The sequence below is a fragment of the Lissotriton vulgaris genome, chromosome 6 (assembly GCF_964263255.1).
Source record: "Lissotriton vulgaris chromosome 6, aLisVul1.2, whole genome shotgun sequence".
NCBI lineage: Eukaryota > Metazoa > Chordata > Amphibia > Caudata > Salamandridae > Lissotriton > Lissotriton vulgaris.
In genome coordinates this window covers 786675933-786697352 of record NC_141694.1, presented here as the reverse complement: position 1 = coordinate 786697352, position 21420 = coordinate 786675933, and the positions used below count along the sequence as shown (strand labels likewise).

Below are 21420 nucleotides of genomic sequence, written 5' to 3'. Positions count from 1 at the left end.
GCAAACACATAGACATTTTGAGTTCTATGCTAATTGAGTTGTGGTTTAAGATTATATTATTGCTACCAAGAATGTCCTTGCTTTACTAAATATCTTAAAGCTACTGAGTAATGCCCCTGAGCTTGTCCATTATTGCCGTTCAGTGACCTCAGCCGGTAGCTACTCTTTTCAGTTGGATCCAGGATGTTGCTAATTGAGAAATCTCAGACTCGCACCCCCCTACACCTTTGACTAAGCTACGCCCCTGCCTCCATCCTACTCTCCCGGACACACACTGGCTTCACCAATGCAGGGCTGCCTACTCTGGACTGCGGCTACACCACTGTAGATTGTGGCAACCGCCGCCCTCCTCACATGGACTGAGGTCAGGGCCCCCTGAGAGCTGCAGTCAGTCCTGGGAGTGTGGCAAGCCTCTCTGTGTGCGGTGCAGTGCTAGTAGCCCCCCTCCCGGAGTTCAGTCAGCCCCCTTGGGGCGCAGTCGAGATTCCCATAATGTAGTCAGGACGACTCGTCTAGAGCAGTCGACCCCTCCCCCGTAGAGTACAGTTAATGCGAGCCCCCAGCAGACAGCAATCAGCACCCCATGAAAAGTGCAGTCAGGACCCCCCAAAAGACAGAAAGTAGACATGAATCCCCAGGCAGCCACTCAGTGCTATGCAGTCAGTCACATTACAGATTGCAAGTCGGGACATCCTGCTGTGAGCAGTCGTAACACCCTGAGGGGTGATGTCGGGACATTGTGGAGTAGTCAGGACATCAGGAACACCCTGCGGAGTACAGCCAGGGCCCCCCGCGGACTGAAGCTACTGCTAGCATCTATGGACTGCAGAGAAGACACACGTGCAGCGCAGCGCCCCCGTCCCAGCCGCCCCCCACGGCCCGGCTGCAGCTCGGATCCTTCCCCGGAGCGGGTCCCGGGTGACTGCGGACTGACGCTGGGTTCATCGGCTACGACCAGGGCGAGGAGGGACTGAGGTAAAGGCCCCCGTGGGCCGCAGCAAGGACGACCTGGGAGTTAAAAAGGTCAACCCGTCGGCTCCCCAGGACCCCCCCCCCCTTGTGCCTTTTGCGAACTGAACGCCCATGGGTGCCCGGGGCAGCTCACCTGGCCGGCGGCGCGAGGGTCGCGGTTCATGCTCCGAACAAACTTCGGTCGGGAGTCCCCTCCTCCCCCGGCTGGACTGGAAGTGTTTACAATGAACAAACATCGGTGGTAAAAAAAAAAACAAGCATTTACAAGGGGCCGGAGACACAGACCGCGGGAGGGGGGGCGGGAACGGGCACACCGAGAGGGGGGGGCGGGAACGGACAGCGGAAGAGGGGGCGGGAAAGGGCACACCAACAGCGGGAGAGGGGGGGGGCGGGAACGGACACACGGGGAGAGGGGGGCGGGAAAGGGTAATCAAAAGGCAGAGCACTCACCTGGACTTCTTGGAGCAACGAGAAGTCAACGGGCCCCGGCGCCATCTTCGGCGCAATGACAAAACTAGGCTTGAATTGTGCCCTCATTTTCTATTGTTGCCTGTTGCTACATGTGTGCTGTGTTTTTGGCCTTCTAAGGTTCCGGTTGCATTCTGGCACTTTCGGCCGGCTCGGGAGGCGGGGATCTGCTGTGGGAGGGGAGGGGGAGGTGGGGATCTGCTGTGGGAGGGGAGGGGGAGAGCGGAGGCCGTGTTACAACGGCATCGGGACCAGCTGCGGCTCGGGAGGCGGGGATCTGCTGTGGGAGGGGAGAGGGAGGCGGGGATCTGCTATGGGAGGGGAGAGGGAGGCGGGAATCTGCTGTGGGAGGGGAGAGGGAGGCGGGGAGAGCGGGGATCAGCTGCGGCTCGGGAGGCGGGGATCTGCTGTGGGAGGGGAGGGAATGCTGCAAAGACAATGGGACACAAGGGTTGTTTTGCTTCTGTGGGAGGGGAAGGGGACACGGACGGCCGGCGGGAAACGTGCACAGGACAGCGAGGAGGGGGAGGGGGAGGGGGAGGGGGGACGGCGGGAGGAGGGACACAGAGTAAGGCAGGACAGCAGCAAGCACGGCCCGGCCGGACCAGATTCGGGGGCGTTCCCGGCTTTTGGCTGACGTATCGTGACGTAGCCAAAAGCCAAAGATTCTCGGGAACGCCCCCGAGTCTGGTCCGGCCATGACGGACGCCTCTCTGTTCCAATGGCTAGCCTCCATTTATGGAGCTAGCCAATGGGACAGGGGGGCGTATTCCAGAGTCACTACTGCAATCAAGAGATTTCTCTGGAGGCGGAGCCTAAAGGCTCCGTCCCCCAGCGAAACCTAAAAACAGACAGCACAAAAAGCACATATTTGTCATCTTACAAAAATAGGTCAATGGGAAGCCACAAACCCTGAGAACCATTTCAAACGCCCTCTAATGCTGAAAAAAGAACATGTGATGAGCGTTATCTTCTTTTGGTTGATGAGGTTTAACACATAAAATGGAGGACAATGAGTTTAGAAATTGAGCCGTTTGCGTCCACTAAATAGGTCTGTGGTGGGGTACCCTGCTGGTAGGGGGGTAGCTAAGCTTCCTGCGAGTGAAACATTATTTTGAATGCATTTAAAGTTTTCTGGAATCTTGCTTCTGACTATTATTAGTTTAATAGTTGTGTTCTAGACAGGTTTGTAGGTTGGTTAGGTAGTTTAAAACCATATCCCAGGTGGATAGTGTTTTTTAAAAATCTTTCTTTTTTCCCCTCTTCATCATAGAAAAACAATATGGACAAAATGTAGCCAAACAAATGGCAGTATGTGACAATGGCATTGTAGTGCAAATCTAACAAAACATTGGAGAGTAGTACATATGGCGCTATAAAGCAGAGGCAGTCATGGATCCCTTTCACAGTCATAATCCTGTGGGAAGGCTGGGAGATGCGTGTACAGAAAGCGTCAGTATATTATAATAGCCTATCGCAATCGTATTGGGTACAACGCCAGACTATGCAGTGCCAGGTGGATAGTTTATTAATATTTGCATATGTAAGAAAGACATAGGCGCATGTTCCTTTTTACTACAGAATATCTGAAGGGTCGATTACTCCGGAAATTGTCGAAATGCTCAAGGCAGAGGTCGAATTGTATGGCACAGATAACTACTACTGTTAGAAATAGCAGAGTCGAAACATGGCATTGACTAGACTGTATTCATTTATAACATTGAAAAGGGAGGGGAATAGTCACTGCTTAACAACAGATCTTATGTGTTATTAATAACTGATTTAATTGAATCAGGTTAGATTTGCTTTCCAGGGTACAAACTAAGCATTAAAAACGTCCTATTATGGTACATGAGATTAGGGAAGCTATAGATGTCCTGAGAAGGAAGAAGACTTTGGGATCTGATGCCATATTGATTGAGTTTTATTGTACTACAAGTCCCAATTGTACCATAAATTGTTGAACCTTTACACTACGTCAAGAAACTCCAGTTTACTCCCACATACCACAAAAGAGAAATTAATAGTTGTGCTTCCCAAACCTGTAAATGACAGATGGGAAAGGATCTTATTGTTTACTGGCAGTGCCCAACCTAGACTATAACATTTTAAGTGAGGCAATGAGTAGGTAAGATATTAGAGCTTTGAGAGTGTTGCTATTATTAGTTCACCCTGGCCAGAATGGGTTTGTCCCAAAATGCAGTAAAATACTTGTTTCTCTTGATGGCATCTTATATGGGACCAGATCAGATCCCTGGATAAAAAAAAGGTGTGGAATCCTTAGGTCGCAAGAATATTTTTTCTGTTAGAAAATATGGATTTAGGACTGCAAAGTATGTTCCTGGATTAGTGTGAAGTGTATCTACCCTGCACCTAGAGTACAGTCAGGATTTGTCTACTTCGAGGGCTGCAATATAGACAGGGGAACAAGACACCAGTCCAGCTTGCCTAGGCTATGGATCACCTGACATGCTATGTTAGGAGGTGGGGAAGTCGATAGTGCTATATGCTTTATCAGAGATGTTACATACAATATCTCTACATGTATATTATATTTTACAGTATCAGTCCTCGATCAGGAGACTTTCCACTGTTGTTTCTGCTGAACGATTTTAGTTAAGTGTCAGGGCTAAGAGTTGGGACATATCCTGGGTTTCTCCCGTACATCACTTTGCATGTGTGGTGTTAGATACCACAAACCCAGCTCCTTAGATATGGGCAGGTAACACTTTAAAATATTTAGGGGCACATATGTTGAATCAGACATGATTTCAGGTAATGCAGGTAGAGCAATGGATGTGATTAAGAGTTCTATAATATTCTACCAAAGTTTCCTCTTATCGACTATCGGTCGGATTGCTCTAAGATGGACATATCTACAGGCTTGTGATGTTACCCACAACCTTATTATTTAAATTAGCAACATTTTAACTAGATTGATGTGAACAACGGCAGCCACAGAAAAGCTCTAGATAAAGTCTGTCTCTTGCTAAAAATTGAGTTCTGGCAGCACTTAAGTATGAACTACATGATTTAGGGCCTGATTACGAGCTTGGCGGTCATGCTGGATGGTAAGGCAAGGAACCTTCACCGGAGTTATAGTATTTAATTGCAAATGTGAAACCGTATACAATATGGGGGATACTCCTGTGTAAAATGTATAAAATACACGCTACACCTCTTCCACTGCAGATATAGTGCACTTTCACTGGAATAGCAGTAGTCAAGTATTGCATTATTCTCCAGTCTTGCAATTGTGGTGGCCTTACTAATAGACAGGGGGATATGAGCCATTTATGGTTTCCAAATGGTGGAAGATATGTACAGTTTTGGTTTCATAACACTTCTGCAGAATTTCGGAAGGATTGTCCCATACGGTCCCTGTTTATCCTATGACAAGCTAACTGGGGCTAATGGAGTGGAGTGGTGTGGCTCACTGGTTAGAGGCGGCAGACCCGGAAGCAGAGGTCGGCCCGGGACCAGGGTTCGATTCCCGACGTGGCAGGGTCTTGGGCCATGGTCAGTGGACTCGATAATTTTCGCCTCGGTGCCTACTCCAACCATGGGTCCCACTCAGCAACTCTGGGCAATAGCGTGCTTAATCTCTACTAACGGCCCCATCAGCGCCGGGGATGCTTGTCTTCTTCTTGGAGATGCCCAGGAGGGACCATCTCACAGGGAAAGCCAGGATGGGTTCCCCAGCGGTATACAGCGCCGGGACGCCCCTTTGCTGGGGCAGCTGTGCGCTTTACAAGTATACAACATTTAACATTTAATGGGCTATTATGAAAAATGGATAAGATAAAGTCAACAATATATATGGGGTTGATAGTTGTTATTGATGGATTAGGGACAAGTGGGCCCTGAATTATAATAGAGATTTAGATTAAATTAAATGGAATAAGATCACTTCATATGTGGTGGATGTATCTATAAATGCAGGATTCCAATTAGAGCAATTTAATTACTTACGTGAAACATATTGAATCCCACATAAACTGCTTAAGATTGTTGGCTGAAGCCCAGGAACATACCTAAGTGTTCAGCCATAGATTCTGCATTTTTTCATATTGTGTGGAAGTAGAGCCAGTATTGAGCCCACATTAGGAATCCATGTGGACTGCAACTAAAGGGGTGACTGGGTGTTCTCACACTCGTCCCATTGGTGTTTTGTTAGGCCTTTTTGCCCACTCAGTGCAGGGAAAGCAAGACAACAGATTTGCTCATTAGTTTGTCTGGACAATATGTTAGAGGCCCAAAATAGAAATGCAATGGGATAAAATGTATCACATGCCTTATCAGTACATACTCAGAGAATAGATGGTATTAACTGGCCAGCCTCTGAGCTGTCCTTCTTATTAATTAAAATGGGGAAGAGATTTCAGGTTCATGCACGGGAACCGACATAGACAAAGTTAGATGCCGGCAATTATGTTCTACATCCTTAAATAAAATATGTAATACATTACCCATCGCACACTACAACAAACCTGATAAATCTGTGATGGAGAGTGCAGTGATGATGATATGTATAATCTTTTCCTCAGTCCTTAATTCCTTTGTCCCAAATATATGTTCAATTGCTGTTAAAGTCAATAAGCTATAGTACCTATTTATTCAATGTCAAACTTGTTTTATCGACCTAATGTATGTCGTATGACTGTCCTCATCCAATTACGTCACCAGGTGGAGCCACATGTCCATTCTAAATGAAACTAAAAGCAGACTAATGTCTTTCTCCCCACTACAAAATGGAACGTTAGCAAATGTAAAGATCCTCAAAATACAGTGGGTGAATGAAAGATAGCGAACAGCAGAGCCAATGCCTCAACGGGGCTCAGCCAAACAAGCCAGTGGCTGAATGCCTGATCAAAGCCCCCTTCTTTGCATTATAAATCAACCTGACATTACATCAGGCACACTATAGACAGACCTACAAATGTAAATGACAAAGATGTGTTTGACTTTAATGAGCCACCTGTAGAGCAACACAGAGTGAAGGTTTAAACCACTACTCTATTTTCATACTGCCCACTTACTCCATGAGTTAGCTCCTGCACTGAAGAGAGGTTATCTTTTTGCAAATTGAATACACTCAGTGAGGACACACTGGCAAAAGTAGAGAGCCCACATTCTCACCTTTCTCAAGCAAGCGCTGCCCCATCACCAAGAGGGCTCTTTGTGCTCTTATTTGGCTTCTCTGTATTGCTAGTTTACATTGTTTAGCTTTTGTGGGGTTTTGCTTATCAGTGTAAAAGCGTTCTAACGCTTGTATCTCAGCTGTAACATTTTGTTTCCCGAGTCATGTTTCCCTTGCTCTATCTATCTCAATTGTGATGAAAGGTTCCCCTATGGTTGCTTTGAAGGCATCCCAGAGTCTATGTTTAGACATGGCCTGCTCTGTGTTGTGAGTATAATAGTCTGAAATAGCAGTGATATGGTCTGCCTGTTTACCAGATCTCTTAGTATTTGAGGGTTGAGGTGCCATCGATTGATTTGTTTACTAGCAGGATGAGCATCTTTCCTCAAAGAGCAAGATGTGCATGCTCTGAGATTGATGTGTCTGACATTGTGGCTAATTCAAGAGTAGGTATAAAATGTAAAAAAATGTAAATTTATACTTGTATAGTGCACTACTCACCCGCAAGGGTCTCAAGGCGCTTGTACAAATACCGCTGTGGAACCCATCCTGGCTTTCCCTGTGAGGCGTCCACTCTTGGGCACCCCCAAGGTGGAGGTCAGGCATCCTTAGCGTTGTGGGGGCCGTTGTGGAGATTAAGCAAGCTATTGCCCAGAGTTGCAGAGTGGGACTCCATGATTGGAATAGGCACCGAGGCGAGAATTATCAGGTCCGTGGAATTTTGAGCCCAAGACCCGCCGAGGCAGGGAATTGAACCCTGGTCCCGGGCTAGACCTCTGCATCAGGGTCTGCCACTCCAATCATTGAGCCACACTTCTGAATACTTAAAACATAGTCAATGAGGAGTAGGATACATAAACATGTGAAATATGACTGATCATTGTCATCTGGGTGCAAATTCACCCAAGCATCTATTAGTCCCAGCTATTTCTTTTTTCCAAAGGGCTGACATTGCTCATGTACCCTGGTATGTATTAGGTTTTCTGTCACATTCCGGGTCCCATCCTAAATTAAAGTCTCTTCCTACCACAATATGCCCACTTGCATCCTGAAGCTGAGTGACTAGAGTATACAACAGGAATTGGTCTTGTGCAGTGTTGGGGCGTAAACATACAGTATGGTGAGGGATTGCGTCCCTTCTGATAGCACTAGTTTTAGATATCGACTCTGTGGGTCTTAGGTAGTATGTAGTGGCTTCTGTCCAGGTGGCACTTGCAGAAAATTGCTACGCCTGTTGTTTTCAAAGGCAGAGAGCACAATATTGATCAGGATAGTGTGCAAGGCACATCAGTCTCTGTTTCTCTTGGGGAGGTGAGTTTCTTGCAGGAAGATAATGTCAGTATCGAGCTGGATAAGATAGCACCAAATCTGGCATCTTTTACTCGGTGAGTTGAGGCATCTGGCATTGAGGGAGTGTAGTTTAGTGGTAGATAGGATCATAACAGGACGTGTGTGTTAGGTAAAATCTGTTCTGTGAAGCGTGCGCAAATGTTCCATGGGAGTAGTGTAGTTTACATGGGCGAGTGTAGTTCCAGTGTACGGAAGAACTTATGATAAAATGACACAGGGGAGAAGGATTGAGAACCAACATCAGAACAGGACCAGCTGGGCCAGTCCAATATTCCAAAGTCATTGATAAGGTGGGTGTGGTGATCGATACCCATTGGAGGCATGACCTACGTTGTGTGACTGGAAGTCATTGGAGAGTCCTATCAGTGAGTGACCGCTCTGTGGTATGTTAATTTCGTCTAGCAGTGAGATGAATAGCCGGGTTTCACAGAGTGAAGTGAAGAGGTTTTTTCAGTTCTCTGGACTCCCCCTCTAGCCCCTGAGGAGGTTTGTAAGCTTCGTTGTGGGTGATGTGATATTGGGTTTCAGATCCCTTCCATGGTATTGAGAGGTGTGGTGATAGACAAGAGAGCGAGTTTTAAGCCCATTGAAAAATCATTAGAGAGAAATTGATGGATGATTAAAAGGCAAAGAATTCACAACAACGTCGCCATATAAGAAAAACGTTTGTCATGCACAGAGATTTTTGTACTTCACAAAAGACGCTGATCAGTAGAGCAATCAACTCACCCTGGCCTGTAAGGAAGCAGCCAAACATATAGATTTTCATAAGTCAGACTTATGGACCGGTTAGACCTGTCATCTTTAGGGTTGTCTTTCCCCAAACATTTTGACTTGGTCTCCCATTTTTTTGCAGATCTTGTTTTTGTTAGCCTTAGGACTATGTCCACTTTACCACTGCTAAACATAGCTAAAGTGATAAGGAGACCTTCAGATTGGGCACAAAGGGGGGAGCTGGTTTGAGGACCTGGCAAATTTGATGTCTAAAGAATTGTAATTTGAAACCTCTTTAATGGTAAAATTGGATTTTATGTCATAATTCTGAAAATGCCATATTCAGAAAGTGGGCATTTTCTTGTCCCAGGTATGTGGTGTCTGCAGCCTGTTTCCAGAATCACACGACTAGATGTAGCTGGCATTGGTCTTTGTGTATTGCTCCCAGACAGTGAGACAAAGGGAAGATAGGTGTTTCCATAATAGGCCATCTCTAACTTGATGAGGGGGAGGAGCTGTCAACTTCCACAATTGCACATCACAAAGGCTGTGCCTGAGCACACTCACACAGAGTTTGGCAGTAGTCTTTTGAGACCCCATACAAGCTGGGGCCAAGACAGGGAGGCAGGAAATTCCAAACACCCCTGGGGGTGGAGACCATCAGAACCTTCTACTACTTCATAGCTGGCACCAGGTATAAATATTTGACCTTCAGACCCAACTCTTCAGTACACGTCCGGACCTGTGGAAGACTCTGAAAGACTGCTGGGCCACTCTGTGAGTAGGACTGCTACTCTGTGGCCCTGCTGCATACTGCCCTACTCCCAGAGTAAAAGGACTGGACCTGCACCTTGAACCCAGGACCACCAGAGTGACTCAAAGTGCTAGTTGGCTGGTTGCCCGATCAGAGCCTCAGGGACAGAGAAGGCTCCAATCACCTTGAACCCATTTGACTCTGTCTACTGTGAGTCCTATTCCCAAGTGATGCCACCCCAGTCCCGGACCCTTGGAATTGGGACTACCAGTCAAACTATGATCCTTTAAGCAGAACACCGATGCAACAGCTTGCAGCCTCATCAGAACCACTACAGCAGGACGCATCCCTGACACTGAACTTCGCATCGCAGCCCGCAGTCTTCTCTGAACCACGCTGTGAAACGCCTTCAGGCCTTCGCATTGCAAGCCCCCCATCAACAGCATACTCAAAGATGACGCAGGACTCTGCATCGCAGCCCTGTAACAACGTATCTTTGACACAGGACTTAACATCGCAAGTCCCTCATCTACAGCAACAATGATGCAGGACCTTGCATCGCAGCCTTACCTTACTAGCCTTACCTTACCTGACCCGCCGCTGCACAACTCATCCTCGAAGTGAGATCTTGCGATACTTCCCAACCACGATTTAAGGTACTCTTCTTCAGAGGACCTAACTTGGTCCTTCTATCCGTACCGCCCTCCATTGCGGTCAGCCTGAACTTGCAACTTTGTCCTGGCGGAGTGCAACTAGATAATGACAGTTGGCGCTTGATACTTATAGATACTATTTTTACTTAAGATTTTGAAATTGCATATCTCTGGTTCCACTGATTGAATTTTTGCTGTTTTGATCTCAAATAATGTATTACATTTTGCTTGGGTTTTCCAAATTGGTGTGGGATTTTTCTTGTGTTGTGATTTCACTTTTTTACTGTTTGAAGTGCTGCACAAATAGTTTAGATGTTGCCTCCAAATTAAACCTAACTGGTTTGTGCCAAGCTACCAAAGGGGTAAGCACAGGTTACTTTGGGGGTGAAACACCCTTACAGAGATTGTGGTTGCTTCTTGAGTAGGGTTTCACTCCCTTCAACCAATAATCAACTTTAGCTATGAGGACGGATAAAAAGAAAAAAATTAAAATGCCCAAATACATATTTATACGCACCACACACAAAGGGGTCCACCTGAAGGGAGAGTTTGAGTAATAAGGCACTAACTCGGAGAGCCCCAACAGCTCCCATACTATTGGATGGCAGGGTATGCATTTACTATTCATAGCACTACGCTGCTAGACCACCAATGTTAACAGCCACTCCTTTATTCTTCAGAGCATCCAGCAGCCCCTTTCAACTGCTACCGGTTCACTCATAAGCAGAACCCTTGGCAGGCCCCATGCCATGCCATATCCAATTGTAGAGGAGATTTAAATAAGTTTGTGGTAAGCATTGCTTTTCTAAAATGACACCAGTGGCACATAACGTGAATGTAGTATTTGGACAAAATATTGAGCTGTAAATGTCAGGAGACAGAAATAATGGAAAAAAAATATCATGATGCAAAAATATTGTGGTGCACAAATATTGTTGTCAAGAATTTCTTTTTCTCAGGTAAGTAATATCGTTGTTAAAAGTATTGTTGTTAATAGTGTTTTCATGAATATAGTTGTAAAACATTTAGTTTTTTAAATTAACTTAATGTGTTTTAGCTCATACATTAATGTGATGTGTTATTGTTTGTATAATTGTTAATAATATTTTTAAATATAGTTTGAAATTTTGAGTGATATATAATTAAAATTTCTTGTTGTATTTTAGGTGCAGGCCACTTGTTTTGTAGGATTTTAGTGTAGGAAGTTAATTAGGTATTAATTAATTAACAATTATTTATTTATTTATTTTTAAATATCTAATCGATTGTTAATTATGTAGATTGTGTATTAACTTTATACTTTAGTAATATTTTAGGTATGGGCTGTTGGGTTTGCAGGGATATAGGATGGGAAGTTAATTAAGTAATAATTAACATTTATTTATTCATTCATTATTTATTTATTAATTATGTATATTATGTAATGCTGATTTATTTTAGTGATATTTTAGTTGTTTGTTTCTAGGCTTGTAGGGATATGGAGTGGGACATTATTTAACAATGAATTAACAAATAATTCATTATTAACTAATTATTTCATTGATTATCAATTATGTAAGTTCTGTTATACCATTTATTTTAGTTATATTTTAATTTTGGGCTTCTAGGTTTGGAGGGGTATAATGTGGGAAATTAATGAAGTTATAAATAAATATTTTTTAATTGATAATTAATACATTGTTTCATAATCATGTATTTTGTTTTTTATTTTTCATATATGTGAATATTTGTTTTTGGTTCATTAATAATATTCATATTAAGAGTTTTTTATTTGTTCTAAATTAATAGGGTTATTCAAATATGTAATATTTTTTAAGTGAAATACTTTTGCTGCTGTTGCTTAGACTGGAGTGGGAATAGTAAATTTAACCCCTCCGAAGTCCAATTATTTCCCTACTACTGCACAGATTGGAATGGGACTAGTAAATGTAATCCCTCCAAAGAACAACACATTTCCTACTGTTGCACAGACTAGAGGTGGACTAGTACATTTTACTCCTCCTAAGTCCAATACTTCCATACTGTAGACCAGTTTGGATTTAGAATAGTTAATGTAACCCCTCTGAAAGCCTACGCTTTCACTACTGTTCCATAAACTGGAGTGGGAAAAGTATATCTATTATTTCCAGACTCTAATACCATTCCTAATAATGTTGAAATATATCTATTACTATTTGTTAATTTTCATAATTTTTGTTTATATATATAAAAATAGCATACATATATATTTCACAAAGCCTCTCCTGGTCGGAAAAATTGAGCTGCACACATTGCAGTAGTTTTCAATATTTATTTGCAGTTCAAGCTCCGATAGTCCTAATACAGTTCGGCCAACCTTTGGCCTTCTTCAGAGGAGGAGCTTCAGGCATCTGGGGGCCGTACATACAGAAACCAAATCATTGCTTCTTTTATCTACAATAAAGTTTAGAGTCAGTCTGCTTTTTGATGCAGATTAGAGCAGAGTTAGGGTATTCTCTGTATGGGAAAACTGGCCTTCCTTAACTCTTCTTTATGAGGTGACTACGCTAGGTCATCCTCTGACTTATGTGACTAAATTGATTTTAACTTCATATTAATTGGCACAGTCATATATTGATTATTGATTGACACTAACTTGATGATTTTGCCTTCTGCAAACCTTTGACATTTAATAAAGCTCCATGGTTTGAAACTTAAACTTTCTTTGCCTTCCTTGTTGAGGCTAATGTGCTTCACTTTTATTGAATGTATTGTCTCGTTGACCAGCCTCAGTTTTGAACTTCAATTACTCAGACAGCTCATTATAGACCCCAACATTTGCACTAAGACTTTTTTTATTAGGTGGTGAGATTTCAGTTCTTTCAATCATTCAATAAATCAAGAATTTATATAGTGCCGCAAATCACCTTTGAGGGTCTCAAGCCTTGGAGTTACTAACTGCTTCATGGTGATCTGTTCATTCGAACAGCCATCTCTTGAGTCCTTTCCTAAATTACTGGAGTGATGAGGCAGTCATGAGGTGCAGGAGAAGGTTGTTCTAAGCTTTGGCCTCCAGGTGTGAGAAACAGCGTCCTCAATTTTTGCTTAACCGGATCGGGGGTGGGCCTACGGCAAGAGGGAGGTGGTCGTAAGTGTCTGGTGGGTTAGTGGAAGCTGATGTGTTTGTTGATATGTGCTGGTTTTCTTTGTGCAGGGCTTTGTATTCAGGGGCCAACATCCTGAACTGGCATTTCTACTGGATCAGGAGCCAGTTTAGCCTCTTGAGGTGGGGTGTGATGTGGGTCTGTCTTTGGAGGTCGCGAATGAGTCTTGCAGCTGAGTTTGTATTATTTGTAGTCTCTTCAAGAGGCGTGCAGTGAATCCTACATAGTGTGTTCCCACAGTCCAGCCTGCTGGTGATGAGGGCCTGCATGACGATCTTTTTGGTGTTGACAGGAAGCCATCTGAAAATCTTGCGGAGCATGCGTTGTGTGTGAAAGGAGGTGGATGAGACTTCGTTTTCCAGTTTCTTCATAGATAGCTTGCTGTCCAAGATGATGGCGAGATTGCAGGCATGGTCTGTTGGCGTGGGGAAGGGCTGAGTTCAGCAGGCCATCAAGCGTGTTCCATGGCGAGGTGTTGTTTCCAGAGATGAGGACTTCTGTCTTGTCCGTGTTGAGCTTGAGACAGCTTCCCGTTATATAGTCGGCAACGTTCATCATATATCTCTGGAAGTTGGCTTTGGTGGTAGAGGGGTCTTCTGATAGTGATAGAATGAACTGGGTGTTGTGGGCATAGGAGATGATGTTGAGTCTGTGCGATTTGATGATGTTGGACAAGGGGCCTCACTTCAGCCTGTTTTCAGTCCTCAGGGAAGTAGGCTGAGGTAATGGAGGTGCTCAGGACTTTGTTGAGTGTGTCGCCAATTGTCTTGCTCCAGAGGTTGAAGACATGGTGGGGACAGAGGTCCGTAGAGGCTCCTGAGTGCATGGAATTTATTATGGAGATTGTGGCTTGAGTTGTGAGAGGGTGCCAATGGGTGAGCAGATGTTTGGAGTTTGTGTTTGTGGGTGTGAGCAGGCTGATGCTGTCAGCGGTGGGAGGCTGAGGTTTGAAGTTTTCGTAGATGACTGAGATCTTGTCGTGGAAGAATTCAGCCAGGGTAAGGTGTCACACAGTTCTTGGGAGGAGGTGATGTTGATCTTGGCAGCCATGGGTTTGGAGAACTCCTCACAATGGTGAAGAGCTCCGTACTACAATTTGTGCTGACTTTTATGTGGTCTGCTAGGGCATTCTTCTTTGTTTCTTTCAGGAGGTGGTGGTAGTGGTTGAGTGATGTCTTGAAAGTGGCATGGTCTCCTGTCTCTTTGGTAGTGCACCATTTCCTTTCTAGTTGCCAGCATTTAGATTTCAGCTCCACAGTGAGGCAGCTGGCTCTTCTGGCAGATCCTTTAGATTTGGATGGCTTGGTGTGAGCGATTGTGTCGGCACATTCTGTGATCCACTTGGAGTTCTTCCCAGTATGTTCTGGGTTGGATGTTGTGTATGGGAGATGGGAGTTGAGAGCATTGTTCCACTGGTTTTCTGATATATTTTTCCAGTTTCTGTGCGTGAATCTGGGAGGCATCAGGCCAGTATTGATAGGTCCTGTGATAGTGAAGTGGATGCATGGTGTTCAGTCCAAGTGATCTGGGAGATGTGGTTGTACTTGACTCTGTCACTGGATGTGAAAATTGGGTTGAACGTGTGTCCTGCAATGTGGGTAGGGTTGGTGATAAGTTGCTTGAGGTCGTTATTGCTCATGCTGTCCAGGAGGTTGGTTGTGTTGGTGTCACTGGGGTCATTGAGGTGGAAGTTAAGATCACCTAAGAAAATGTAGTTCTCGATCAGGGCGATGAGGTCAGGGATGGGGTTGAAGAAACTGTCTCTAACAAAAGAGAGGGACCCAGACAATCCAAAGGGGTAGGGTACCAGAAGATAAAATGTCAGTAAAGTTTCCCCTTTGGGTGAACTTATAGGTTAACCACAGTTTTACACTAAGCATACAAAGAGGTAATTCTCTTTCACAGACTAGGAGCAGCTAGTGATAAACACGAAACAGTCATACAAAAATGTACATTTTATTTTTGGTAAATTAAAAACAGTATTAAAAACAGTACATTGTAACACATCATACACATGGAAAATGCTTCCAATTAAAAAGGGGAGAGAGAAATCACTAGTTCAAATTGATTGTTGAATATTACTCCAAGTTGTATATTTAATTTCACAATTAAAGGAGTTTCTTTCCTCAATAGCTTAGTGTATCTCCACCCAGCATTGCATCGACACGTTTCGGTTATGGTGTATAATTGTTCAAAGCCAAAAACCTTCCTCAGGATAAAAAAATAGTATCTCACTTTTACACAGTATCTTGTAGATCAACGAGTGAATAATACCAACGGTGCTGCTAGAGTCAGCTACCTTCAAAAAGTACCTCCAAGCTAATTTCTGATGTGCGTGTAGATATACACTGCACTTAGTGCTCGCCGACGTGGTGATCACGCCTGCCGTTCCAGAGACAGAAGAGATCCTTCTGTTCTCGTAATAGCCAGACCGCCCGCAGCCTGCTAATGAGAAACTTCGAGCAGCAAGATGGGGTTCTACGTCCTTCACACTACTTTTTAATTGGAAGCATTTTCCTTGTGTGTTGTCCCGTTTTCTCTGTAATTAATTTATGATGTGAATAAATAGTTTAGAATGTAATGTGTTTCGTATTCCATAGTAACTGAGAACCAAATGTAAGAGACACAATTTTTGGGCTAAACATATTACTATATTGGTGAATGCTGGCTGGAGGTGCCATAATATACGTATATGTACCCTGATACGGTACATATCTTCAAGGTATGTAGATATGGAGATAAAAATAATACATTTATACTTACCAATGCATACTTCGCGCTACAATATTCTTCTGGTTGTTAAAATGTTGCTATGCATTCCCGAAGCGGATATTTTTTGACTCATTATTCTGACACTCAACCACCAATCCTCTGTGTGACACCTCAAGGGTACATATATGTGGAGTTTATAATAGTATATCTATAAATACCAATATATACATACATCTACGAAATTCTGGTTGAAGATATTTTTGCTATAATATTCTTGTAGTACGATATTTAGCAGTTGATGTTCTAATACCAACCGAATGAGCACTTTCAAATTGCCCTGTCTCTGCTACTGCTGCCTGGCTTGTCTTACTCATGCAATAGACTAGCCTTCATGTTTTTGAAGCACTTTAGAGCCCAAAGAAAGGCGAGGTGTTGCGATGGGGTTGTAAACTAATCTGGTGATGGTTTGGTGCGTGGTGCAGACAGAATGTCGGAAATGACGAGTAAGCGGGGGCCTAGAACTTTAAAAAAAAGGGAGAGGAGCCAGGATTACAGGAGTTCTCACTGTCAGCAACACATTTATGAAAATCAAGGAAATGGTCCCAGAATTTGTGTTTCCTGATCTCACTGGATTCAAACTGAAACCCTATGTTTCATACAAGACTTCCCGTGGTACAGAGGAGCCTCTAACTACCAACTAACTTTTTATGGAGACCGTCACTTCACAGATTGAAAAGAATTGAAAAGATGGAACATTTGATATGAAAAACTTGGGGGGGGAGAGGAGCCACAACAGCAAGCAAGATGGCCGCATAGTTTCCCGGCTCCGCTGACCTCCGTCTTTCGCTCGAAGATCCTGTCATTTATCCTGATATTCCGCCCCATATCCGTGTCTATGAACTAATCTGCAGTCCGATGGAGCAATCCCGAGACTTTTCAGACATTGTCGAGTGGAGTAATGTCGAGGTTTGACTTGAGGCCTAACCCAGTCTGGAAGCCGGGGTCCCGAGTGCTGGTCCAGCCGGGTCCTAGATGAACAACAGCGGACCGGTGAGGGCAGCAGGTTTTTGTTTCGCCTTTATTGTTTCTATGGCCTTTTTTCTCTTTCCTATCTTTCCTTTTGCCTTTTCTTTCCTTTCTTCCTTTTTTGGGTCAGCGTAGTGGGTCCACTCTTTTGTCAATTATCAAATTTTTCTTATCTGTGCCTATACTTTTCACTGTATTTCAGTACTATTGGGCGGGCGCTTAACTGGTGCGAACTGTGATTGTATGCTTGTTTATCCTGAATTGTATGCCTTAGCGCCACTGTCCTAAATGAGATCGATCTAACTGTGGAACTCCTACTATTTTGCCCGCCCTTTATGCGACTCTGTGATATTGTATGGCACCTGATCCTTTTTTTTTTTTTTTTTATATTGTAAAATGGAGCCTTTAGAATCCTGTCATTCGCATGGTATGCTTAATAGCCAGTTTTAACCGAATTTGTGGGACTTTCGCTTCCCGGGCTGCCGAGTCGTGTCCTAACTGACTTGCTGTGATGAAACTGATTAGCGGTCGGCCCTGGTGGTTGTAGGCCCATATTTGTAACTGATTGAAGTAACAATAAAGGTTTTCCACAAAAAAAAAACTTGGAGAAGTATGGCTTTGAACCCATCCAAGAAGGCAAACTCTTTCAGCTCTATCCAAAGAATTATGCACAGTAAAGATATTTCCAAAACATCATCATATATGTGAATGTCTTTAAATTAACTTGAAATATTGATTGCATTTGAGAATTAAGGATGGTGCGCCCTAGTTTCTTGTTGCCATTTTAAAAAAGAAATTGCAATTTAACTTTATGTAACAATAAGAGAAACCAAATACATATACAATATTTCCAAGACTTCTTCCAATTAATTTATATTAAGATCTCGTTAGGCTCCTTTAGGGATTCGCACTGCTCTCCCAGTGTTAATTGAAGAGATGAGATAATGATCTAAAAAGCAGCACTTCTAGCCCATGAATGGTAATGCTGTTTTTACAACTGCCAAAATAAAAGATGCGTTCTCACCCTTAAAATCTGTTCTCCTCAAATATTTAATGACTGTTTTGATGTGCACCTAGTAAATGATCATTTCGGCACCAATCTTGAATACAGCTATGTTCAAATTTAAAAGTCACCATTCACATTTTAACACCATCTGAGACATTATAAAACTGAATTTTCTTTTCCACATGAGAGTGTGGTGATCTTGACCACAATATTACACGGTCTGCTTTTGAATTAAGAAGAAAAATTCTTTATTGTATAGTTAATAAAAACGGTTACAATATACCAAGTAATAAAGCCACTTTCCTTTGCGCACTATATACATAAAATACAGATTATAAAACTACCATTAGTAAAAAAGATAAAAACACAGCTACAGGGGTTTTCCTATGTGAATTAGTAACTCTTGCAGAGTAGTTTAGATAACAGATTATAAATCAGCCAAAGCAGTTCGCAATATCAGAGTTCAAAAATTCGAGTTCGTATTGACTTTTAGGTAATTTTTCAAAGTTGATAACATATATAATAATTCGACAGATGAATTGAGGATCCTCTGAGTCCAGCGCATTTAATATCGCTGAACGACATGTGCGAATACCTTTTGCATTGAACTTTTCCCTAAGTAAACTCAGACGATCATGCTCTAGCATTGGGCAAATGCAAATCAGGTGGATCATGTCTTGCACTGCAGCGCCACATAGGTTGTAATCCTTCGGGCCAGGAGACCTCCAGCCTGGCTGGTCGGCGTTTGTTGGCAATTTTCCCATACGTAGCTTCAAATACTTTAATTTTAAGTGTGGAGGGAAGGCGAGAACTCAATACGCAGCTGAAACTGTTTTTTTATAGGATTGTATTATCATCCAGGCATACGCACGGAGTCTTAATGCCAATTTGTCTTCAATCAACGAGTGCGTATTGGCTGCTTTTTTTGAAAGCTGCTTAAATGCTAATGGTGGTAATTTCTTTTGCCAAACAGGTGTCATCTCAGTGCTTGTCAAGGAAGATTTTAGGTACTTCGCATAGTTGGATTTCAGGTTGCTTTGCAGGGCTTCCCAAATGGCAGAATTAATTTTCATGTCACAATTGAGCCAGATGTTATACCAGAATTTGATTGATTCATATTTTTTTGCAATATTTGAAACTGAAGTCCAAATTCTAGGCGTACCTGTGCTGGTGAAGCATTGCACGGTAAATTGAATACGTGTTTGTACACTCTCGTTTGGATTTTATCTAGTAACGGAGCACTTCTTCCATTATGTACCACACTACCGTATGCTATAGTTGGTAGTAACTTAGCTTTAATGACTGTAAGAAGGGGAGTGAACAAAGGGCCTTTTAGCTGTTTTGATAGGCTGCAGAATGCATGCAATAGAGCTGCTCCCCTCTTTTCGATAGCGTCGAAGTGCGAATGTGAACCGTTTGTCCAGATGTATCCCCAGATATTTGTAACTGTCCACTACTTCCAGGTTCATGTTATTAATTGTAAAATTCCGCTGTTTCAGACGACGATGCGTTATGATCAAGACCTTTGTTTTTGTGCTGTTTATTTCCATCAGATTAGTTTTAGTGTATCCGGCCAGCTCTTGCATGAGACGTTGCAGCCCTATTTTCGTTTGACTGAGGAGGACAATATCGTCCACATAGGACAGATGCGTGAGGGCCAAAGTTCCTAGCCGTGGAGGATGTGCATTGACCCCATCTAACCTTAGAGTCAGATCTGCCATAAATAAATTAAACAGGTGAGGGGCCAGGACGCAGCCTTGCTTCAATTCTTCACTGGTTGCGATCTTCCTTGTTAACCTTTGGCCATTGTCGATCTTAACCTGCATCCAGGTGTTGGTATAAAGGTCCATAATTGGATTTAGGATCGTGTCCGGCAGGCCCTGATGCTTTAGTTTGGCCCATAATGTTTGACGGCTGACACGGTCAAAGTCCGCCTTAAAGTCCACAAAACATAGATGAAAAGCTTGATGTTCTTGTAGGTTTTTTTCGGCAATCAAGCTTATTGTCATGACATTTGCCATTGTGCCTATGCCACGTCGAAACCCTGACTGATTTACGGGGATTTTGTTATTTTCATCGGACCATTTAACGAGATCGGCTAGAACCAATGAAGCGTAATATTTGGCCTCTGCGTCTATCAGCGCAATCAGGCGAGAATTTGCAGGGTCCTTACGATCCCCGCCCTTGTATATCGAGTTGATGATCGCACCTCTCCGGCTTTCCGGAATACTACTGGCGACGTTAATCGTCCGGAACAAGTTGTTAAGATTGCTGGCCCAGAAATGTGGCTCTTGCTTGTAGATTGCCTGATGAACATTGTTCGGTCCTGGGGCACTGTCTTGCCTATTTTTCTTTATAATTCATAATAATTCCATTTCTGCTTTGTCTTGAGTGTTTGGCTCCAGTCTTCATTTTTCTTATCCTGTAAGTGTATCAAGTCGGAGGCAATTACAGCTGGTGATTGTTGAGTCATGGGGTTTATTGAGAATGTATCAATTAGATGTTGGACCCATGCCTTCTCCGAAACGCAAGTCATACTTATGATGTTTGAGGTTCTATTCATTGAATTTATCTGCAACCAGAATGCTCTAGAGTCAGATTTGTTTGCATTATATACTATTTTCGTCCAGAAATCGATGTCCGCATTTTTTTTTTCAAACTGGATTTGTTTCTTGTATAATTTCTTTAGAAAGCGTACATCCTGCCATACTTTGGATAGGGAGTTATGACCTTGAGCTCTCCTCAGGGACTGTCTCAAGCGCCTTCTCAAGGCACATGATGCCTGACTGAGATGGATGTTGTTGTTGCCTTTCTGCATCTTTTTGGTGTTAACTCCTACTTTTGGTAATTTATTCAGAAAGGTGGTCCAGGTTTTAACGGTTGGTTGATTTTCTGGGGAGAGCATTAGCATTAGATTTTTTGCGTCTAACGCTATCTGTGGTAGTGTGGCCGAGGTCCACCTTAGACGTTTCAAATTTATCATCGAGGTTTCCCCTGCTATTATTGTGGCCTCCAGATGCTTTTGTGGAGTTATTTTAAGTTCGAAGTGCTGGACCGAATGATCGCTGTTAGGTGTACATATGATTTGGAACTTCATAGTTAGCCCAAGGAGGGGAAGAGTGACGATAGTATAGTCCAAGATTGAGCTTGAACAGGGGCCAATGTATGTGCAGTTGGCAGGTCTATCTGGTTTTGTTCTCCCGTTTAACACGCAAATGCCTAACTGCTCAAGATCCCACATTAGTTGCCGACCCATTTTATCCGTTCGTTTAGCCAACGGTATCATCTGCGTTTCTACTGCCCATATTTCATTAGCAGTAATGATGTTTTCTTCCTCTTCAGGGGCATGTAGTAAATTAGAGTTGAAGTCTCCTGTGAGAATTATTTCCCAGGTAGGATGTTCGAAGCGGAGTTCTCCTTTTGAATGGTTTCTACCATCACATGTGGCAGGCCTGGTACCACTATCACAAAAATATGTTATTAGTTGGCATGCGTTATGAGCA

At 43.3% G+C, this 21420-nt stretch overlaps 1 pseudogene; it reads left to right on the top strand.

Moving 5' to 3' along the window:
* The first annotated feature begins 16322 nt into the window (after positions 1 to 16322).
* On the top strand, positions 16323 to 17588 carry LOC147707996 (large ribosomal subunit protein mL41-like; annotated as a pseudogene).
* Positions 17589 to 21420: the final 3832 nt, after the last annotated feature.